Source organism: Lissotriton vulgaris, chromosome 1_1, assembly GCF_964263255.1.
Source record: "Lissotriton vulgaris chromosome 1_1, aLisVul1.2, whole genome shotgun sequence".
Taxonomy (NCBI): Eukaryota; Metazoa; Chordata; class Amphibia; order Caudata; family Salamandridae; genus Lissotriton; species Lissotriton vulgaris.
Window position 1 is genome coordinate 242,744,931 of NC_141685.1, and position 24,880 is coordinate 242,769,810.

At 48.3% G+C, this 24,880-nt stretch overlaps 1 protein-coding gene and 1 pseudogene across 1 annotated transcript in view; both read right to left on the reverse strand.

Moving 5' to 3' along the window:
* LOC147745361 (uncharacterized) overlaps positions 1-24,880 on the reverse strand; it is a 101,789-nt gene that overhangs the window by 25,344 nt on the left and 51,565 nt on the right. The gene's annotated exons all lie outside the window — the stretch shown is intronic.
* On the reverse strand, positions 9,371-10,316 carry LOC147745362 (galectin-9-like; annotated as a pseudogene).

A 24,880-nucleotide genomic window follows, 5' to 3' on the forward strand; every position in this document is an offset into this window, starting at 1 on the left:
TTAAAACAAGTGTCCGGGGACACGGAAAGGTTAAGGCAAGTCGGAAGCGAGGGACTCGGGACCCTAGAGTAAGGAGGCTATGCAGGCACTGAAATGCCGAGTTACCTAGCCACGAGGGCTGCGGCTGCACAAGTCTTACAGGCGTCGGGGTCTTCGCTGACGAGCCAGGAGCCGGAAGAAAGGAGTTGCTGGCCGGCGACCAGTGCTGAATAGTTCGTAGAGATCCAAGCCTGGATCGGAGATTGATGAAACCTGAAAGCAGAGGGGACCAAGTTCGTACTACTAGCCAGTAGTCAGAGGGTACCAGGAAGGCACCGGTTGGCCGTCACCTCGACCAGGTGAGTGGGCGACGCTAGGCTCTGCAGTCTCTCGGACCAGGAGGCGTTGTCGGCGACCACGGTGGAGGTGCGAGCTGTCCCACGACGGATGTCGCTGTCGGCGTCTTGAGTGGACCAGGAGGGTCCGGGGTGCTTCTCGAAAAGATGGAAGCAAGGGCCAGTCTGGAGCAACCAGACCGGCAGTGATGATTCTCGGATGTCGTCACAGAAGGGCACAAGCCAGCGGCTAGTGACCAGACAACCTGCTGAGCAGCGAGCAGAAGGGCCCCACGCAGATCGTGGAGATGCTGGGACACTGCACTTCGGTGCTGGAGCGGCTCAGGGTCGGGGCTTCTCGGACCCCAGAGCACTCACCAGAGAGTTACCTCGATGGTCGTGCTGGTTTTTAAGAGCGTGCAGGTTCTGATGATGGCCGGTCCCTCGAGGTCTCGTCGCACCCACAGATCACAGCTGAGCTGATGACGTGGGTAGAGGTCAGAGGTGCCAGGGAAGCCGGTTCTCGTCGAGCTGGGCCGTCGGATTCCTTGAGGAAGGACTTACAGCAAACCGCAGAGTTCTTAGATGGTGCCCGCTGATGCAGGGTGACTACTCCTTAGCCACAAGGGAGAAATCTTGAGAAGAGTCTTGAAGTCCTTTCGTAGAAAGTATTCTTGATTCAAAGATGATCTAATTTGGAAGGGTCCCCGCTCCGGTCTTTATCCTAAAGAAAGGGGTGGGTACATGACTAGGTCCTGCCCTAAGGGTGGGACCAGGAAGGGGGGTAGTTACGCCCCTCTCCCCTGCCGGACTTTCCCCAGGCCAGGGCTGTCGCCCCTGGAACTGGTTCTAACCGGCAGATGCGTAGTGAGCACCGGGGTGCCACTCCGCAGTCACCTTCTCGCCAAAGCCCTACCTACCCAGAATACACAAACCCTGTCTGGGACGGTGCGAACAGCGCCCTCGACAGGAAACCCTTTGTCCAAGTGCTCCTCGCTGGAAGGACTCCCAGCAGCAGGAGGTCAGACTTGTGTCTGTGGTGGCAGCATCCATTTTGTGGAGCTGAGGCTTTCGTTAACTTTAACCGGGGTTCACAGTTACGTACATGTCGTGTCCCTCTAGAAGGGCGGAATGCTAACCTCGTCGCCAGCGTTGGTGAGAGGGCAGCATCCCGATTCGTATGACACCTTACTCGACATGCCTTGATAACGCGACACCGAAGTTACCGATGTGGTACGCGTTATCATGGAACAGCTATTGGGTCTTGATTCCGCAAGCTGCAGCCGGGCTCGGCTCGGGCCTGAACCTAACTCACACGAGCCCACGCACTCTGCCTTCAGGATTGTTAAGGCCTGCCATAGGAGTGACTGATAGGAACTCGGGTGTCCATTGTATGGTTAGATATAGAGCTACTATACCTAAAGCGAAGGGTGGTTACACGTCTTCGCCCCAGCTGTCGTGCAGCCAGTTGTGTCAAATTTACGAGGCCAGCCAGGGGTGGCATAATACATGCTGCAGCCCATGGCGGCCCTGGGTACACCCATGCCCTGAGTTACAGGGTCTGATAAGGTGGCCCAGTACCAATTGGTAAATGCACCTAGGGTACATATCGGAATTTAGAAAGAGAGAAGCCAGGCTGTGGGTCTGATTGGCAGGCCCACAGCCAGAGAAAGTCGTAAACCAGTGAAACAAAAGCAAAAAATCTGGGTGATCATAGGATTGCAGACCCTACTCTCCTACAACCCTCACTCACCCTCAACACCTCACCCTCACTCACCCTCAACCCCTCACACTCACTCACCCTCACTCACCCTCAACTCCTCACCCTCACTCACCCTCACCCTCACACACACTCACCCTCACTCACCCTCAACCCCTCACCCTCACTCACCCTCAACCCCTCACCCTCACCCTCAAACCTTCACCCTCAACCCCTCACTCACCCTCACTCTCACTCACCCTCACTCAGCCTCAACTACTCCCCCTCACCCTCACTCACCCTAAACCCCTCACCCTAACTCACCCTCACACTCACTCACCCTCAACACCTCACTCGCCCTCACCCTCAACACCTCACCCTCAACCTCAAACCCTCACCCTCACCCTCACTCACCCTCACTCTCACTCACCCTCAACCCCTCGCCCTCACTCACCCTCACTCACCCTCAACCCCTCACCCTCACTCACCCTCAACCCCTCACCCTCACACAGTGCAATAGGTCTCAGACCATTTCAGTTAGAGCTTTTAGAAATGTTTATGGCTTTTTTTATTTGTAATTCTTTAGCATTGGCTACAGGAAACAAAAATGCTAAACATTTACAAAAATAAATCCATAAACAATTCTAAAAGCACTAACTCTAATGGTGCGAGACCTATTGCATTTCCAATGCTTGTTTACAGTGAAAACTGACCCTTTTTTCCAAAGTCCCTAGCTATAGATTTTGAACCCTAGCTCTGCCGGCACCTAGGCAAACCCAGCAAACCTATACATTTTTGAAACCTCAGGGGAATGTAGCAGGGGTGACTTGTGTGGCTCTCACCAGGTTGTTACCCAGAATCCCTTGCAAACCTTAAACTTTGTAAAAAAAAGTAACACATTTTCCACATGTTTCTGTGATGGAAAGTTCTGGAATCTGAGTGGGTCCACAAACCTTTTACCCACCCTGCATTCTCAAAAGTCTCCCAATAAAAATAGTACCTCACTTTTGAGGGTGGGCCAAGTGCCCACAGCAGAGAAGGTCCCAAAACAGATAGTGGAGACATCAAAATTACCTATCACAAAACGTCCTGATTTTGCAAAGGGGCTTCCTAGGATTTTGGTCCTGGGCTCGGTGGCCAGTTAGGGAAACCTACCAAACCGAGACATTTCTGAGAACTAGAAACCCTGGGGAGTCCAGGGAGGTTTGGCTTGTGTGGATCCCCCACGTTTTTAGCACTTTAATATCACTATTACCATGAACAGGGCTGGTTAAAGCATCACCAGACCCATGCATAAAAGGGCAGTACAATTGCCCAAGGGGACAGCTCCTATTCTGCTTTGGATCTCTATATAGTTATTGAGTATCAAAACGATTCTTCTCACTGGAAACCCAATACATTTTAATCAATTGAATCCTTATTTCATTCCATAACTTTCTCTTTACTTTCTCCATTCATGCAAAGGCTGCATGTTACTCAATTTTTTCAGATGCTACAGATATGCCTTTTTCTGTAGCACATGGCATACATAATTCATCCTGGGCATACAGCTGCCCAAGATAAATTATGTACTCCACGTGTTCCAGAAATAGGCGTTGATAGGCGCCACGTCATTCCAAAGGTTGTGTAGTCACTCACTCGTCCTCTTGGGGCAAGGCACAATGCCTGCCTTATGAGCATGTTGCAAAATTGGACTGTTAACTAGATAGGTGTGCATTCTGTCACTGTACATGAATTTTGAATGGATTTTGCCCGGCAAATTGTTTTTACCCAGGACAATGACATAGATTAAAAGGAGAAAGAAATTAAACAAGATCACGGAAAAGACTGCTTAGGAAAATCTAAATTCATGAGAGGAAGTCTTGTTCTCTTTATTAGAAAACTGCTAAAAAGTCTTTTGCTGAAGGATTTAAAATGTTTAACATGTTTAAACATCGTATACATTTGTTGTACAAATGACATCTGGAATATGAAATCCCATAAAAATATCAGATATTATTGATAAATACTACATGTAAATGTTTGGATTTAAGTAGAAATGGTAGGTTTTCAATGCATGACACGCAATGGTTATTGGGACTTGCAGTTTTAGTAGGTTTGATTTTGCAATTGGTAATTAGAATCAGGTGATTGTTTGGAAGGTATGCAGCGGGGTTGGTTTAATTGTGATCACAAGGTAGTATTTAGTTGGTTGACCACTCGCACAGTGATGCGGCGTAGAGGAGAGGAGCCGGTTACATTGCTAGGAATAGCGTTTAGCATGTGCAGGTCAAATTAATAGAGATTGGCTTGAGGAGGTTATCGCCCTATGCGAGTTCAGATTAATGCACATTGTGGGGTGTTTAGTTGCACACAAGAAGAATTTGGTTGATTTTGCTCAATTAGGTTATAATTTTTATTTTCATTGTTTACCAAAGATAATGGGTTGTATGTGTTCATGAACTATATTTTTTCTACTAAATAAGAATGGATTACAGCTGCACTCTTCTGGACTCCTGCTTTGCTGTGCTGATCTAATGCCTGCTGCCCTCTTGCCTGGGCGAGAAGGACTAGACCCTAGACCCGCATCTCTTGAACCCAGAACCAATAGTGACTACAAGGGCTATTTGGCTAACCTACTTGCTGTAATGCTGCATCACAGCTTCACTGCTCATCAGAACCCACACATCGCCTCGATTGTGCATCGCATCCCCGACATCTGACTACGTATTGAAAGCCCTGTCGATGGGATCCTCGTAATAGACACAACAGGACCTCGCACTGCAGCCTCGCTATCTCTCAAGACCGACATAGCGTTTTGGCTTAACAATGCACATTTGATGCAGATTCATGCAACAAAATCAGAATTTAAAGTACTTTGTTCAGCGGGCCTAACTGGGTCCCTATAGCTGGCCCGCTTTCCATCGGAGTCGTTCCTAACTTGTGACTTTGTTCCTGTCCGACACAACCAGATATCCTCAATAGCGCTTTGTATTTTTTTGTGCTATTTTTCACTATTTATTTATAAAGTTTTATATAGCGCAAACTTGATCCCGAAGGATATTTGAGCGCTTTACAATTTGAGGCAATTAAATAATTTACTGGTGACATTCACAAAAGAGCACAGAGCACCAATCACACTGTCAAGCCCAAAATGCTGACTCCTCCACATGACATAGTCCTGTTTGCACCTCAAGCCCTTCTGGGAGGAAGTAACATGGGAGATTTCTGTGGTCCTGGAGCATAACATTGAACTGGGTCTCCGAGAGGCGTTACTGGGATTAATGGAGGGAATCAGTGAGCCCTGTGCTGAGAGGAGATTCATAAACTTTAAAAATCAATCCATCCAGTTCTACTCATTGGATTTTTGTTGTTTTGGTCTTGTTTTATTGATTAAACTAAGTAATATTTCCTATCCTGGAGCCGAATGTTTTGTTGTGGTGTTTTCACTGTGTGAAGCGTTACAGAAATACTTTACATACTGCCTCTCATTTAGGCCCGGCTGCTCCGTGCACACAGGTTAATTTGGGGTTTGCTTGTACCTTACACTTAGTAGAATTGCGATTGCTGCTTGACCATGTAGAAAGGTGGAATCTGACTGCATAGTTACCCTACTTTTTTCTGGCGTTTTGCTGGTTTTTGACTAGTCTGACTGGGATCCTGCTAATCAGAACCCTAGTTTATCTGCTTTTTCCCTAAATTGGATATGCTTACACTTTAGGTACACTCCAGATTGGATTCTGGGGTACCCTTATAAGGCTCTAGTGTACGGTATACCATGTACCCAGGGCATAGGTACCCCAGAGGCCTCTCAGGGTCTGAAGCATGTATTGTGCTACCCCTGAGAGACCATTCAAAATGACACCACAGGTCTGCTACTGCAGCCTGTGTAAGGAGATGTATGCACCCCTTACTTAGATATAGGCTCCCTATATCTATTCTGAATCACTGCACATATAATCCTATCAGTCATCCCTATGGCAGGCTTTAACAATCCTGATGGCAGGGTGCTGGGTTTTGTGTGAGAGTGTGCACCTGCATGAGTAGAGCCCCTCTGCAGCCTTCGGAACCTATTTTCCGGAGTTGTCTGTAATGCAGCCAACCATATATACTGGAGTGCATTATAAACCTTGCGGTAAAAGCTAACTTTAAAATGGCTGATTAGAAACATGTTGTGTTTGGTGTCAAACACCTTGGAATCATACCTCCCCGTCGGTAACTGGAGGGGAAGGTATGATTCCACCCTTCTAGAGGGGCTTATGTGAAACACCGGTACACCCGGTACCAGCTTTCTCGACCTGGGCATCACAAAATAGATGCTTCCAGCCACAGACACGAGTCTGCCCTCCTGCTGCTGAGCCAAGCTCAAGCAGAGGAAGGCCTGACAATACGTTTCTTGTCACAGAGAGGTGTGACCACCTCCCAGACAGGCTTTAGTGTATTGGGGCTGGGTGGGTGTACTCTTGGAGTGCCAGAAAGTCTGCAATGGGGGCACATTTGGTGTCCCCATGCATAGTCAAGCTCAAACCGGTTGCAGGAGCCATTTGCTCCTGCTCTGGCGTGAAACTGGACAAAGGACATGGGTGTAGCCACCCCTCTGTCCTGACCCACCCATAGGTGGGTCCCCAAAGTTAGTCCAACCCCATGCCTGCTTATAAAGTGGGAAACTTGACTACAGTGCTATGGATTTTACGTGGACTAAATTCAAAACAAGTACTTCGATGATCTAAACTTCGCTGGACGACAGAAGAATCTCCCTTGGAGTATAGGAGTTACTCCCCCGCTGAAGCAGGCACCTTAACGCATCTGACCGGTTTGCATGGAGGTTTCTGCAACACAGGGGGTGGGTTTCCGAGCGTCTCTGAATTCGATCTGCTCTCTCAGCAATTCTGAGACCAGTATCCCTTGTGGGGACCATGCATCCCAAACCCCTGTGCACCGTGTACTTTTGATGCAGCATATGCTTTTTGGAGATCCCTGAGGCTGTGCTTTGGGCTACGTGTAGTCCTGACCCCGAGCAGTATTTACACCAAAGATTTCTGGCCTCCACTCCACGAGTGCTCTGTGGGCCTGTACCTCGTGATTCAGATCGAGGTCCCTTTCCGATCACTGGCAAGTTAATCTGTGGATCCCTGTGAAGGTAACTTTGATTTCCCTTGGGCTTTCTTGGTTGCTCCAGACGTGCCCCGACTCCCCAGATTGCGGAGAGTCTCCTGGACCTTGCTGGTCCTCATCGTAACTTGATTCCTCTGCCCGCGTGGGTTGCATTTGCCAAGGCTTGTTTGTGTTCAATCTGGACACTGACCCCTCAGCACTCGACATCCTTCGTGGGACAGTTCACCTCTGGACTTTGGTCATCGTTGACGTCTACTGGTCCCCATGGCTGCAGAGTCAAGCATCCAATCTTCACAGCTGAAGCACCTGACATCGGTGGGCATTCGTCTATCGAGCCCCCGGTCACCCTGAAGTGAACTAGACTCTGTCCCCTCTGCTGTCAGGTTCTTTTCACCTCAGATCCAGACTTGGATTCCACCGGACACTTTTCATCTTCCTGGCAGCAGCACTTCTTGAGTCACACCATTGAAAACGACAAAGGTTTCCGTCACCACTTGACCCCTATGCACCTGGCTCCTCTGGGATAGGTAACATGGGTACCTCGGTACTCACGAGGGTGCTGACCTTAGAACCTTCTATGTTCCAAAGGGTTTGCTTGAAGTCCTCTCCGTAGTGTCCTGAATTTGTAATTATCCAACTGCGACTTTCCCATGGAGTGTTACGGAACTAGCGTCTGTGTTCACACACTGCACTGGTCCTCCGTGGGCTTCCTGTGTCACTACTTTGGGTGGTTCCTTGGGGTACCAGAAATTCTACATGCTCTAGGTACTGTGTCTAGTGAAGTCATTGTTGTTATACCATTTATTTAGTATATGGTTCGGTCTCCCCCTGGAGCCTGCTGTTATTGTGCTATTTACTGTTGTTCTATTGATTAAGTATTGTGTGCCTTGTGCTCTAATCTCTTAAAGAGGTTAGTAGGGAGTGTTTAGTAATAAATAAATATATTTTATATATCTCATGTGGTTCTCCTTTCCTTTGATTATTCAGGAGGTTCTGATCTTGTAAAACAAGCTGCTTCACATTCCTTCGAGACTTAGTCTAAAGGCTGCTCTCCATAGCTACTGTATTGTATTGTATTGTATTGTATTATTTATAGAGCACACTGTGACCAAAGATGGTATTCTGGTGCTGAACTATTGTGTAAGATATAGCAGATGGAAAGCTAAACAGTGGCCACTAGTGGGGAAATAACCAGGTCTTCAGTGCCTTCCTGAATTTTTGTAAATGAATTTGAGAACGTAGGTAGGCTGGAACTCTATTCCATAGCTGGGCCGCGATAACCGTGAGGATGCTTCCTCCTTGTATAACTTTCTTATACCCGATTTCCTGGGCATAGTTACCATTAGTAGAGCGGAGGTTCCTGCCGGGGTGTACTTTTTAGGGCTCGCTGGTACTGCATCCGAAGGATGCGTCCAGCAGGAGCCTTTTAGTTGCCTGACTCGAGGGAATGGGGACAAGCGTGTGTTACTAGCTTTTCTCCTGGATTTGGGTGCGCGAACGCGCACGTCGGCTCCGCCCACGCGTGCGCACACAGCCATCCACCACACAGACTGAAACACACGCGCGCTTCCCCCCACCAGTCATCGGCTCTTTCTACACACGCACGCATGCATAAATACACACACACACACACACACACACAGACACACGCGCACAGACACAGGCACACACGCGCACAGACACAGACACACTCGCGCACACACACACTCGCGCACACAAACACACGCGCGCACACACACACAGGCGCGCACACCGCCCCCCCCACTCACCGAGTTCTTTTCGTGTGTTCCTCTCTACCTCGGCAGGCAGCGGGTCATTCTCAGCAGCAGGCGGGGCTCTCCACGAGCACGGGAGCCCCGCTAGCTGACACGCAAATCTTCCGGCTGACGGGCACAGGAGCGCTTCAGCACAGGAGCGCGGGGTAGGCTCCCGTCTGCTTCCTGTCTTTTTGCGGCCCCGCCCCCGTCCCAACACAGGTTACCTGGCTTCCTGTTCAAGCCGGGCTGCGGCGGTGAATTTTGTTTTTCAATGAGGGGGTTGAATTTTCACTGTTTGGGTGCCAGCTTCTTATCCAAAGTGTGTGATCTTGGCCAAAAACCGATTCCCAGGAGCAAATGAGTAATGAAAGAAAATGTGTTAATTAGGGCTCTTCGTCAATTGGGATGCATAAAACCTAGTAGCTGCATAATGATATTAGGCCTACTTGGAGCACTTTATACTTTACTTTCTTTATTTTGTGGGTGATATGGCAGACACTAGCACACTACTTGAGTATTAATTTATATTCTGCATTTGCCAGTTTTAATTCGGCTAGAGCTTGTTCTCTGTTGATGGAAGTCCAGTAACCTGTCCTCTTGCCGGAAACAAGCTTTTCTTTCAGGCAGAAGCAATGGTGTTCACATAAGATTACAATCATAAAGCCCTGTCCTTTACAAAAGGGCATTGCTCCTCCACGCTCCTCTGATCCCCAGTTGTTGTTCAGGTAACTGTTTCGAACAATGGTGTTCTCATCAAAGCGCGGGTTCAGATGAGGCAGTGCCGCCATGGAACTTCAGGTTGATAGCAAACCTCTTAGCATGGTGCGGAACGGTCCCGGAAATTGTGATTACTTTAGAAGGGTAGCAACCCCCATGGATGTTTGGGTGGTACGGCACAGGACATTGTTGGCCATGCAGTGGAAATTGTGGAGTTGGATATGGATGGAACGATCCTCCGGGAGGGCACGTAGAAGGTGGGAAAGACGGAGGGAACCCCCCAGGACCCTGAAAAGACACATTTTCCAATTCCACATTTCCACTTATGTGCACGGCGTTAACTCTATGGAGCGGAATCCGGTGCTTGTACTCCACGAAATGTTTTCCGTTGACTGACACTATATAACAGTGATGGTTCACAAGGATCCTGATTTCAAAACGGTGGCCCTTGTGAAAAGTCATCTCATGCTTTCTCTCCTCTTTTCCCCATTGGTTCCTCTCCTTGGTGTTGCAAACAACGACACCACCTTCGGAAAAGCGCGGGTTGAAGTGGAAAGCGATGTTCTCAGACGGCGCGCAATGATCACACTGCAAGTTTACATAAAACGTGTCACCATGATGACTGACAGTGCCACTAATCACCAACACGGTCCCATTGCTGAGGCTGCCGGAGATACCTTGGGGGAAGGGCACCCACGGTCTGTAGAACTGGTTGTGGGGATGGCCGACCTGCATCTTGGCTTCCTGGATGCTCCGTTGGTGCTGAGGATGTGGTTATTGTACCTGGTTAATAGGGAAAGCATGCAGCAATCATGACAGCTAAAACTGCCCTGTGCTCCAAGACAGTGAGAGACAGTCTTCAATAGTCCCCCTGCCTACAGTACGGTGGATGCCTAAGTAACATATTAAACCACTGGTAAGTAGGGTTGCCACCTTTTACAAAGACATACCTGCCATTATTTTTTCACCTCGTTTTAAGATTTAAGAGTCAAACATGACATACAACGTTATAAAAATGGTCTTTCTAAAGTGGATTCGTTTTTATAGATCGCCTTTGTGTCTGATGTGGAAAGGGTCAAAAATGATGCAGTACACATCTGTGTATCCTCTTACATTAGTTGTACTTTCAGGTACCCTTTCTGGTGCACATGTTGAAATGAAATGAAATGAAAAACAATTTTTAACGCGCAACTAAGCCCAGATGGGCGTCAAGGCGCCTAACCAAATAATACCAGATAACAGAGACTGATCCTAATTACGGATAAGCCCTGACAAAACACCAGGTCTTGAGCGCCTTTTTAAAGGAAGACAGAGAAGGTTGCATCTTAATCTCAAGAGGTAACAAGTTCCATAGTTTGGGAGCAGAAACGGAAAAAGCTCTGTTTCCCCAACGAACGCTTTTGGTACGTGGGACAACCAACAGATTCATCTCAGAAGATCTTAAAGATCTACCGGGCTGATACCGGGTCAGCAGGGCACCAAGGGGGTCAGAAGAGCCCTCTGCCAAAGCTCGATAGACAAGACAGAGGATCTTAAACGAAATCCTGAGATGAATGGGCAACCAATGAAGGCTCCTTCTGGCCATCGTAGCAGATGAAGCTTTGGGAAGTGCTAAGACAAAGCGAGCAGCCGCATTTTGAACTACCTGTAATCGCTGAATGAGCCCCTTGTTGGAGTCTACATAGAGCGCATTACAGTAGTCCAACCTTGAACCTATCAATGCTACTGCCACCTGTTTGCGTGCTGAGGGAGAGAGATAGTGAAGGATCCTCCTGAGAATCTTTAGCACTCCCCAGCAGGTGGCCACCGTACGGTTGACCTGCAGAGTCATGGATAGGGAGGTGTCAAAGATTACCCCAAGGTTTCTTGCTGACTGGGAAGGGGATGGACAGGTTCCCAGTGAGGCCGGCCACCACTCATCCGACCAGATATCCTGGTCCTTGCCAAAGACCAGGATCTCAGTTTTGTCACCATTCAACTTCAGGGAGTTCTGAAGCATCCAATCAGAGACTGTCTGCATACAGATCCTGAAGTTGGTGGCGGATGATGATACTGAGTGGGCCAGTGACACCATAATCTGGGTGTCATCGGCGTATGACACCAGTTCCATCCCCTGAGATTTTACTAGCCTTGCAAGGGGGGCGACATAAATGTTAAATAGGGTCGGACTGAGAGCCGACCCTTGTGGCACCCCACACTGCAAGGACATAGCAGGGGAAAGGAACTCACCAAGCTTGACTCTTTGCTCCCTATGCTGTAAAAAGGAGTGCAGGAGGTTCAGAGCCATGCCGGAGATCCCTGCCTCCCTCAACCGAGATGTAAGCGTTGAGGGAGACAGGGTGTCAAATGCCGCTGTGAGGTCTAGTAGAACCAACACAGTAGTTTGGCCAGCATCCACCTTCCTACGGATGTTATTTGCCACCATAGTCAGAGCTGTCTCCGTACTATGCGCCTTTCGGAACCCATGCTGGGAGATGTCAAGATACCCAGATGAGTCCAAGAAGGCGGTAAGATGGCCATTGAGGTGTGTCTCAAGAATCTTAGCAGGAGCGGGTAACAGTGAGATAGGTCTAAAATTTTTCAACTGTTCCGGGTCCAGCGTGGGCTTCTTGAGTAGAGGCTTCACTATCGCTTTCTTCCATATTAGGGGGAAGGTACCTTGGGTTATAGCACCATTCATAACTTCCAGGAGTGGCGGGAGCAGTATCGCTCTGCATTCCTTCAATATCCTCAAAGGACAAGGATCTAGAGGTGATGAGGATTTAATCCTATCGAGTAGAAGCTCAAGTTCTTCTCGGGTCAGTAGTGGAAAGGCCGTTAGACTAACCGGATGGTCTCTAGTCCAGGCTTGTAATTTGTTCAGGGTTTGGAGTGAGGAGTCAGCTAAGGACTTTCTCTGAGTTTCCAGCGCAAGATAGATGTCCTCAATTTTTTTATGGAAAAACTCTGATATATTGTTGCAGAGCTCCTGCGAACCCACAACTGGATCCGGGACCTGAAGGGAACAGAGGGAGTCTACAATCTTAAAGAGCTCCCTGGAGGAAGTAAGGGAGGTAGTAAGATTCGAGAAGTACTGCTGCTTTTCCCTGATAACATTAGTTTTGTAATCGGCAAGCAGACCCTTATGTACTTCCCTTTCAATGGGATCCCATGCTTTCCTCCATTTTCTTTCCTGTCTTCTGCAGCCTTGACGAAGGAGTCTAAGTGAATCCGTGTACCACGGGGCAGTGGGCTTACGGCGAGCCGAGTATCTAAAAGACAGGGGAGCCAGCTCATCAACCGCTAAGGTGATAGATTCAGAGAGCAATACCGCAGCATCATCCACATCTCCCAGGGAGGAGAAGGTGAACTTCTTTATGTAAGGTTCAAGAGTGTCATTGGTGATGTTCTTATAGCTCCTTTTTGGGCCTCTGGAAGTGGAGTACAAATCGGATGTTCCTTCCAGAGGAAGGGCCATCAGAAGAGGGATCGCCGAATGGTCCGACCAGACCAGAGGCACCGGGGTGTCAGCAGACAATCTGTCGTCGTTAGTAAAGACTCCATCGAGGGTGTGGCCCGCCAAATGAGTAGGGCTGTTGACCAACTGTATGCATTCACAGGCAGCTAGTGCGTCCACTAACCTGATGGTATCTGAGTCTCTTGTGTTGTCCAAATGAAAGTTAAAGTCCCCAAGAATGGACAGATGGGAATTGCCAAAGTAGGGTTCCAGGATTCTGAGAAGGTCATCAATGAACGTAACTCTGGAGCCAGGGGGTCTATAAATAAAGATTCCTGAGAAGGAAACCGAGGGAGCAAACAGGATGGAGAAATGCAAGGCCTCAAAAGAGTCCGATACTACAGACAGGGCTTTAATCGTGCAGGGCAAAGTGGCCTTGCAGACAATAGCAAGTCCACCCCCTCTGCGTATGGGTCGGTCTTGTTGAAGTATTTTATAACCCTCTGGGATGGCCATCACTAGGTCATGTCCAGAAGACTCCGATGCCCATGTTTCTGTGACAAGCATCCAATCGGGTTGCCTGTCTACCACAAAGTCATGGAATGCAATATTGTTTTTAATAAGGGATCTAGCATTGATTAAAAAGCCCTTTTTTATCAGAGTATTCCTATCCACTTTAGAAGGTATGAGAGGTAATAGTACAGATTTGCACGTGTGACAGCGGGAGGAATGCAGGATGCCCTCTGGGGAAAATCTATGGGTACATGGTAGACATGGGGGCTTTAACGCTAATAGCTCGGCCGAGGAGTACAAAAGCGTTCCCTGAGATAGTGTGGGTAAAAGTCCAGTGTCCAGCCCGTCCCCATGTTGCTGAAGATCTTTTAGCAGCACTATACCTAGAGAGTCAGAAACCTTTGGCCTACCCAGCAGTGGATACATGTTAAGGTATGGGCAAAGAGCCTTTCAGGAGGCCTCCTTATAAAGCTAGCTCTGTTCTGCAGCTCAGTATTGCCCTGATTAACTTGACTAATTCGTTTTTTTAACAGATTGTTTTAAATACTGTTTTTCCTTTTTAATGTGGGTGATATCTGAGTCTATAATGGACATTTTGGAGAGACATGCTGTTTTTATATTTCATGTAACTTCTATAAAAAAGTTTCTTTTAGACCAAAACGGTACCTCTCAAACATCACAGAGATTACTTGCATCAATATTACTATGCTGCTGCTGTGTTAAATATTGGAAACATGAGTCTTAAACCTTCAATATTAAATGTAAACACAATTAAAATTTGGACGAATGTTCCCTGATCACATCACTTGCCTATCCCTGAGGCCTGCACTACTGGGCATTCATTGTCCACAAAAAATGCATTTGACAAAGGTTTGAAGCACTGGGCTAATATCAGCTGGCTATTTAATATGAATTAGCCAAAGGCATGTGGTAGTCTGCAAATATCAGCTGCCCATATGATGTGCATAGGCTTTCACAACTTGCCGCATATAATATACCAACCAAACAGAAGCCTGCTCAAGTGGACATTTCTGGCTCGGGCATGTGACATTTGCAGACCTCTAGTATATGCACTGTAATGCTCAAGGCTATAACATAAATAAAAGGCATTGCCATTTACAATGCCAATAGCTCTAACTTTAATAATGCGAGACCTATTGCATTGCAAATGCTTGTTTATTTTATTTTGAAGACGTATTGGCCCTTTGTTATGTAATTCTCTATGAGCAATACATAGAGATTTGAAAACTATTCTTAGCTTGACAGGTAGCCAATGAAGCTCGTTCAGGGCTTCCGTGGCGGATGAATACCAAGGTTTGTTCAGTGTCAATTTGGCAGTAATGGTCTGAATAAGTTCTAACTCTTTTAGAAGGTAACTAGGGGCTCCAAACAACAGGGCGTTGCAGTAGTCAAGCCTACTTAGTATTATCCCTCTGGAGAGAAATGACCTGGCAGGTATGTCGAGCAGAGGGTATGTTACATTCAGTAAAATAAAGATTAAAACTCCTTGTTATAATGTTCATGTAGTATATTTATTCTTGGGATTAGACGGTCAGGTACAGGATTCAAGTAGAAATCCTGCTCAGCCTCCAGATTACTGACAAATATCATTGACCATCAACAGGTGGAACAGTGTATGACATCACAGAGACATGAAATGGACAAGTAGAGACAGACACAAAGGAAGGACAAGGTACTAGGAAAGCAGAATACAAAACACCTCCCCTTAACCGAAAAAGATGTAAAGACGAGAGCACAAAGAGAAGGAGAAAAAGTACAACTGAATATAAAACAAACACAGGCATACACGCCCGCTACACAGCGGTAGAGAGCGAAAAGGGGAATATACAAAGTGAATATACAAAAAAAGGGGAATATACAAAGTTACAAAAGATGTACCAACAAAATCAAATAGTAATAAATGTGAGAAAAGAGAACTCACATTAAATGAAAATGAAGGAAAATTCATTAATAACTAAGAATATGGAACTGAACACCTCACAGGATATTGAGCAACAATTTAGTTCAGTACCGTAGATAGAAAATGAAATTTCCACTCCTCCAACAAAATAAAGCACAATAAAAGTGAGCCTATGCTACTCCACATGTAACTCATGCAATTGCTGTTGAGCCAACTCTGCAAAACCCTGTATATTTCCTACTGGTGGTCGTCAGTAGGTAGTTATACTTAGGACCAAAGTTTGCATAGGAAAAGCGGTTTTTGTTTTGCAACGCTTGACAAATCTACTCGAAATTTTCACAAAACATCCCCCTTTTGATTCAGCAGCTGTGTTGAAAGTCTTGGGGCAATCTGTCATGCCCCCGGGTGGTCGAAACCCTGGGGGCATGAAGAAGGGGTGCCCCATTGAAGAAGGGGGGCCCATGGGGCCCCCCTCTCTGGCTTACAAAAAAGCCACAGGGACCGCCACCTCCTCAGGGCTGCAAACAATAAAAATAGGTGGGGCTCGCTCTGCCCCCCGCAGCCTTGGGGACCGCTACCTCCCGGAGCACACTGGTTTTTCAATGAAATGTGGTGGAGGTCCTATGGCCCCAGGGACTGCCACATCCCCTAGGTATGTATGTATATATATGTATGTATGTATGTATGTATGTATGTATGTATGTATGTATGTATGTATGTATGTGTGTATATATATATATATATATATATATATATATATATATATATATATATATATATATATATATATATATATATATATGTATGTATGTATGTATGTATGTATGTATGTATGTATGTATGTATGTATGTATGTATGTATGTATGTATGTATGTATGTATGTATGTATGTATGTATGTATGTATGTATATATATATATATATATATATATATATATATATATATATATATATATATATATATATATATATATATAGATTTTTTTATGCAGGAGAGTCACTACAGCCCCCCCCCAGAATCGCCACCTACCCGGGGCACAAACACAACAATGAAGGGGATCCCTACCTCCCTAGAGTCAAAGTTAACATTGGAGTGGGGTTGCTCAAGCCACCTCCTGGAGCCCTAGGTGGTTCTGGGGACAGCCACCTCCCAGGGAAGGCTCCAGCAATATCCCTGTGTGCCACCCCCTAAGACATTGCTCCCACCAAGCTATAGCAAACAAGTGTTCTGCTTTCAACAAGAAGAAGCAGAAAATGCTCTTGTTTGCTGAAAGCAGAGCAAGTGTCTTTTTCCCTGTCCACTGTCAAGCGAGCAAGAAAACAGACATTGCTTTGAGATCCAGGGAGCTGCATGGTAGCAGCTCCCTGGGTCTCAAAGCAATGCTGGCTCTCGCAGGAGTTGCCAGGCCAGGCACCACGGGATGGGGCCCCCAGGGCGATATCGGTCTGGGGAGGGTGGCCGCGTGAGCACCCCTCCCCAGTAAAACAAGCATTGGAATTGCAATAGGTCTCGCATTAGAAAAGTTGGAGGTATTGGTCTTGTAAATGAAAAATAATTTCTTTATTTGTTGGTTTTTAAAATAGCTAAATTGATAGCTTTGTCATTTACAATGCCAATAGTTATAACTTTCGCGAATGTGACACCTATAGCATTTGGAATGCAACATGTTTTGTATTTATGTGACTTAGATGGCAGCTCTGGTCGTTAGGCCACATCTCTAGAGAGCAGGAGAGTGCAGCAGCGGAGAGAAGCACAGCAATGCAATAGGTCTCGCATTAGGAAAGTTTGAGCTATTGGTATTGTAAAGGACACATTTTTTATTTATGTGCTTGTTTTAAAAATAGCGAAATTAATAGCTTTGTTATTTACAATGCCAATAGTTTTATCTTCGCAAATGTGACACCTATTGTAACACAATATGTTTTGTAGCACTGAGTGGTGTGAGGGTGAGGGGTGTGAGGGGTGTGAGGGTGAGGCGGTGTGAGGGTGAGGGTGAGTGGGTGTGTGAGGGCTTGAGGGTGAGGGTGTGTGAAGGTGTGTGAGGGTGAGGGTGTGTGAGGGTGAGTGAGGGTGTGTGAGGGTGTGTGAGGGGGTGAGGGTAAGGGTGTGAGGGTTAGGAGGTGTGAGGGTGAGGGTGACTGAGGGTGTGTGTCATTTCTGGCGCCGATGACGCCAACGATGAAAGCAGAGCAGGTGGACGTCACTCAATCAATCAATCAATCAAAGACATTTATAGAGCGCACTACTTACCCGTAGGGTCTCAAGGCGCTTGGGGGGGGGGGGGGGGGTGCCGTTACTGCTCGAACAGCCAGGTCTTGAGCTTCTTCCCGAAGGAGAGGTGGTCTTGGGTCAGGCGCAGGTCGGGAGGGAGGGAGTTCCAGGTCTTGGCGGCCAGGTAGGAGAAGGACCTTCCTCCTGTTGTCACTCTTCGGATGCGGGGGACGGAGGCGAGGGCATGGCTGGCTGATCGGAGGTGGCGTTTGGGAGCGTAGAAGTTGATGTGGTTGTTGGGGTAGCTCGGGCCTTGATCGCGTAGGGCTTTGTGTGCGTGGGTGAGGAGACGGAAGGGGAGTCTTTTGTTGACGGGGAGCCAATGCAGGTCTCTCAGATGTCCGGAGATGTGGCTGTTTCGTGGGATGTCGAGGATGAGTCTGGCTGAGGCGTTCTGGATCCGCTGGAGTCTCTTCTGGAGCTTGGCGGTGGTTCCGGCGTAGAGGGCGTTGCCGTAGTCCAGTCGGCTGGTGACGAGGGCCTGGGTGACAGTCTTCCTGGTCTCGGTGGGGATCCATTGGAAGATCTTCCGTAGCATGCGCAGGATGTTGAAGCACGACGAGGAGACGGCGTTGACTTGTCTGGTCATGGAGAGGGAGGAGTCCAGGATGAAGCCCAGGTTGCGTGCATGGTCCGTCGGTTTGGGTGCGGTGCCCAGGGCGGGGGGCCACCAGGAGTCGTCCCAGGCGGAGGGCGAGGAGCCCAGGATGAGGACCTCCGTCTTGTCTGAGTTCAGTTTCAGGCGGCTGGTCGTCATCCACTCGGCTACATCTTTCATCCCTTCGTGAAGGTTGGCTCTGGCGGCGGCGGGGTCGTTGGTCACGGAGAGGATCAGCTGGGTGTCGTCGGCGTAGGAGATGATGTTGAGGTTGTGTTGGCGTGCGATGGCCGCGAGGGGGCTCATGTAGACGTTGAAGAGGGTGGGGCTCAGCGAAGATCCTTGAGGGACGCCGTAGATTACTTCGGTGGCCTCTGACTTGTACGGTGGTAGGCGGACTCTCTGTGTTCTTCCGTCGAGGAAGGAGATGATCCATTCCAGTGCCTTCTCCTGGATTCCGACATTGCTGAGGCGCTGCACTAGGGTGCGGTGGCAGACAGTGTCGAATGCCGCGGAGAGGTCTAGGAGGATGAGGGCCGCTGTTTCTCCGTTGTCCATCAGGGCTCGGATGTCATCGGTGGCAGCGATGAGGGCGGTCTCGGTGCTGTGGTTGGCTCGGAAGCCAGACTTTGAGGGGTCGAGGGATCCATTCGTCTCGAGGAAGGCGGCCAGCTGTTTGTTGACGGTCTTCTCGGTGACTTTGGCTGGAAACGGGAGGAGCGAGATGGGGCGGTAATTCTTGAGTTCGGTGGGGTCCGCTGTTGGTTTCTTGAGTAGAGCGCTGAGTTCGGCGTGTTTCCAGCTCTCTGGGAAGGTGGCGGTGTCGAAGGAGGTGTTGATGATGTCCCGCAGGTGGGGTGCGATGACAGCGTCGGCCTTGTTGAAGACGTGGTGAGGGCAGGGGTCGGTCGGAGATCCGGAGTGGATGGAGTTCATCATGCGGACGGTGTCTTCGGTGCTGATCGGAGTCCAGGCGCGGAGGGTGGTGGTCGGCGTCACCTACCATTGATCAGGAGTACTGCTCTCGAAAAATCTTCCAGAAAACCCCTGACGCCTGGGGGAAATTCAAAGGTAAGGAATCTGAGGCTAGAAGTCTCTTTCAGATAAACTATATAGCCATCAAAGTGTCTCACCACAGACAAGTTTTGTCCAAACTTCAGTCGTAAATAAGGCCCCCTCAGACTTTCATATTTCAGGGGTCAGTAAATTGAGAAGCATGAATTGGTTAATTTTAACGATATTTACAGTGCTTAGAAACAGAAGTGCTTAATGGAGTGCTATACAAAAATAGCACACTATTTTAATATTTAGTCCTACTGGTTCTAAGCCTCTTCAGGGTGTTTTATTGTAGAGGTTTACAGGCCTTCTTATTAGGGGTTACACAGCCCGCATCAATTTCCTTAAAGGCTCTCAATTATCTCCTGTTTGACAAAGAGGCCTGCAGGCTTTATAATCAGAACCTCTGTAGTAAAGAATCATTCACCGAAGAGCAATCACAACAACTAATGGGAGTAGGCAGCATCAATAAACTGAAGGGAGGTGTCTAAGTGAGCCTATGGATTACAGAATAAAGGAGAAGCAGGGTGTGGGTGGAAGAAGGATGCGAGTCCAAGTGTACGCAGGCCAAAGGTTCAGGGGCTGCTCCTTAAAATGTCCAAAGGGAGAAGATAAGACAGAAGGACGCCCTTAACCTCTGCACCATTATCCTGAACTACAAACGTAGTTCCTTGCGGTGAACAGAGGCACAAAAAACCAGACCCTGGTGCGAGAGAGATGCCATGTGTGGAACGCCTCTACGCTGGGCAGGAGGTGATCAAAGACGACAAAGATCTGCAGAAACGAAAACAGTCGGATAGAGAGGAAAAATACAAATAGACACGCTAAAACCACTCACATTTGCAGGTAGAGTGGCTGTCATGATTCAGGCCCATGTTAGGAGAACTGCATCTCCCAGAGTGCCTGGTGTGTAGTCTGTTGTTTGTGTTGTTGGTCGTTTTCCCTGATTCCTATATCTTTCTTTCACTCCTTGCTTCCGGTGCTTGTCACCTGAGAGCCGATCTGCTCTGAACTCGAGTGCCTGGTTAAGCCTTATCGGGCTCATGGAGAATTTCTGGTGAAGAGATTATTGCTCGGAGTTAGCGGAGACCGAGCATTGCCGTGTGCTAGACTTTTCCGCTTCAAGGCTTGTTTACGCCCCTTTGACCTCTGAGAGCCGCGCTGAGAGCCGGGGAGCCGCGCTGCTCGCGCTGAAAGAAGGAGACCGCTGTTTACGGAACGACGCGGAGAAGTCGCCAGCAGCCTTTAAGGAAAGTGAACATTGTGTGGCCATTACGGACTGTGTAAAGAGACGCTGATTTCCCTCGTGTCTCCTCCTTTCATTCAGAGAGAGCTGGGCGCCTTGATTAGTATTCCATACGGAGGTACTGTGAATGTATTTTTCCCCAGCCCGCCCCTTTGTTTTTGGCTGGATATTTTGGTGCCATGTGATTTAGTGAAGCGACCCCCAGCCTACTGCCCGTGTGGATTTGAGAAAGGCTGAACTATTATATTTTTGATTTGCCACGGAGAAGGGGAACACAGTTCTAAATACTGTAGAGATATAGAGAGAGCACATTAGTTTCTTAGATGTGCATTTGGAACTAAGATTATTGCTTTCTCTCTGGAGCTGTGCTCTTTCAAACGTGGATTACTTTCCTTTCTTTTTCATAGGACATTGTCTTCTTGGATGTGTGTGGCAACATAGATAAGTGAGTCTTACATCTTCTCTATACCTCTTTGCCTTTTGGGCTCTATGAAAGGGAGGGGGTTAGTATTGACAAGTGTCTTTTTGTGTATTCATGCAGATTCAGCAAGCAGATGTGAAAAGGGACTTCTAACCTGTCTTCGCCTGCTGTAGATGATTTCTGGCTGCCAGCCTATTATATTTTATTTCTCCATTTTTTCCCCTTCCCTGGAGGAGGCCATGTCGGAAGGATACAAGATCATCCGTAAGGATCGCATCGACCAAACAGGAGGAGGCATCGCTATCGTCCATAAGAACTCCATCCGCATCTCAACTAGCTCAGACGTCAACCTAGCTAGCGCCGAACACCTTCACTTCCAGATCCACACCGACCCCAAGACCACACTCAGAGGCACTCTCCTCTACAGGCCTCCAGGACCCCGTGCAACATTCAGCGACGTTATCACCGACTTCATCACCCCACACGCCCTCCCCTCCGAGGAATACATCCTACTGGGAGACCTCAATTTTCACCTGGAAAAGAGCAACGACAGCAACACCATTTCCCTTCGGGACAACCTCGCGAACCTCGGACTCAAACAACTTGTCTCTACGCCCACCCACATCGCAGGTCACACACTTGACCCCATCTTCACCTCCAGCAAACATGTCTCCTTCAGTCACACCACTACCCTCCAGTGGACGGATCACAGCTGCGTACACTTTTTCTACAATAAAACCACCACTCACAACCGACTTCAACCTACTCTACGAAGAAACTGGAACAAAATCACCATCGACCAGATCTCCTCTTTGCTTCTTCAAAACCCACCTACCCACTCCTCAAACCCCGACCAACCAGCATTTAACCTCACCCAATGGCTATCCAACAGCGCCGACATCCTAGCACCGCCGAAAAAACGTCAAATCAAACTTGGCAGCAAAAACGCCTCCTGGTTCAATGATGATCTTAAGAAATCCAAGAAACTCTGTCGCTCCCTGGAGAAGGCGTGGAAAAAAGACCCAAACTCCAGCACCAGGAACGCCTTCAAAAACGCCACCCGCATACACCACCAACTGATCCGGACTGCCAAGAAAGCCGCATTCAAAGACCGACTAGACAACAACGCCCACAACAGCAAGGAACTATTCAACATCGTCAAAGAATTCACCAACCCCTCAGCCAACTCCAACGACATCACCCCCTCGCAAGCCCTCTGCGACTCCCTAGCCTCATTCTTCCACAACAAAATTGCAGACATCCACAACAGCTTCGACAGCCAACCCGGAAACCATCCCACCCAATCTTCTGCCGTACCTGCACCCCCCTCGAACATCCTTAACAACTGGAACCCAATCTCCACGAGGACACCATCCGCCTGATGAACTCCATCCACTCAGGATCCCCCACAGACCCATGTCCTCACCACATTTTCAACAAAGCAGACTCCATCATAGCACCACACCTCCGAGACGTCATCAACTGCTCCCTAAACTCCGCCACCTTCCCGGAAAACTGGAAACACGCCGAACTCAGCACCCTTCTGAAAAAACCCACAGCGGATCCCACCGAACTCAAAAACTACCGCCCCATCTCGCTCCTACCATTCCCGTCCAAAGTCATCGAGAAAGCCGTCAACAACCAGCTCGCCGCCTTCCTCGAAAGCAACAAATCCCTCGACTCCTCACAGTCCGGCTTCCGAGCCAAACACAGCACGGAGACCGCTCTCATCGCAGCAACAGACGACATTCGAACTCTACTAGACAACGGAGACACAGTCGCCCTCATCCTCCTCGACCTCTCCGCAGCCTTCGACACAGTCTGCCATAGCACTCTCCTACAGCGCCTCAATAACATCGGGATCCAAGGAAAAGCACTGGAATGGATCACCTCATTCCTCACCGGAAGAACCCAGAGAGTCCGCCTCCCACCATTCAAGTCCGAGGCCACTGAAGTCATCTGTGGCGTACCCCAAGGTTCCTCACTCAGCCCCACCCTCTTCAACGTATACATGAGCCCCCTCGCAACCATCGCTCGCCAACACAACCTCAACATCATCTCCTATGCAGACGACACCCAACTGATCCTATCACTCACCAAAGACCCCAACACCGCCAAAACCAACCTACTTGAAGGCATGAAAGAAGTAGCAGAGTGGATGAAGAACAGCCGTCTGAAACTGAACTCAGACAAAACAGAAGTCCTTATCTTAGGCACCTCCCCCTCTGCTTGGGACGACTCTTGGTGGCCAGAGGCCCTTGGAAAAGCACCCATCCCGACGGACCACGCATGAAACCTGGGCTTCATCCTGGACTCCTCTCTCTCGATGAACAGACAAGTCAACGCAGTCTCATCTTCATGCTTCAACATCCTCTGCATGCTCAAAAAAACATTTCGCTGGATCCCCACCGAAACCAGAAAGACAGTCACCCATGCACTGGTTACAAGTCGCCTGGACTACGGAAACACCCTATACGCCGGTATCACCGCATAACTCCAGAAAAAACTCCAACGCATCCAGAACGCATCAGCCAGACTCATACTAGACATCCCACGCAAAGACCATATCTCCAGCCACCTGAAAAACCTCCACTGGCTCCCCGTCAATAAGAGGATTACTTTCCGACTCCTAACCCACGCCCACAAAGCACTCTACGAACTTGGACCCGAATGCCTCAACACAAGACTTTCCTTCTACAGCCCCCCTCGCCAGCTTCGATCTTCCAACCAAGCCCTTGCTACCATTCCTCGCATCAATAAAACCACCATGGGAGGTAGATCCTTCTCCTACCTCGCAGCTAAAACCTGGAACTCTCTACCCACCCACCTACGTCTCACACAGAACCACCTAGCATTCAGAAAGCAACTTAAAACCTGGATATTCGACAAGTAACTCCCTTCCCCTCCTCAAGCGCCTTGAGACCCTCTGGGTATGTAGCGCGCTATATAAATTTCTGACTTGACTTGACTTGACTTGACTAGAAGTGTGTTATATGTATGACGCGCCGGGGGGGGGCGCTTCTAGGGAGGAAGGAAGTAAGCTACGACATCGCTCCTGCTGCTTCTGACTTTTAAGGTTAGTCATCCTGCCTTGTTTGTGACAGAGTGACAAGCCCACGTCTTTTTGCGGCCTGAGCGATGGACACCAACACTGTATTACAGACCTTGTTGGAATCCTTAACTGCTTTACGGGTTGAGGTAGACGCAGTGAGAGTGGAGAATCACGACATGAGGAGTGAGATGGGTGCACTAAGACGTGATGTTGAGGGATTGGCCCAAGTCAGACCTACAGGAAAGCAGTATATTAGGGAGGCTACTTTACCCCCCTCCCCTCAGTTCATGTACCTTCCCATTTAGCCCCAGGAGTGCAGGGCCCATCCACCATTCAGGTTATACAACCTGTACAATTACCCTTGGCACCGCCTGAAAGGTTCTTAGGGGATCCTAGGAAATTCAGTACCTTTTTAGGGCAGTGTAAGCTGCACTTTATGTGCAAACCCTCTGTTTTCCCTGATGACCATTCTAAGACCGCCTTTATGTTGTCTTATTTGGGAGGCAACGCTGCAAGTTGGTCATTCCCTTTAATTGATAAAAATGATCCTGTGTTAGCTAATTTTGACAATTTTTGTGAAGAAATGGGTAAGTTGTTTGATCGCAAGGCTCATACGTTGTCCTTGGATCGGGAACTGATAACGCTTAAACAGGGATCACTGGATTTATTGACCTACATCACCCATTTCAACCGTCTTGTTGTCGAGACTGATTGGCCGTCTGCCAAACGAGTTTCCTTGTTTTATCAAGGATTAAGAGGGGAGCTAAAGGATGTTCTGGCTCAG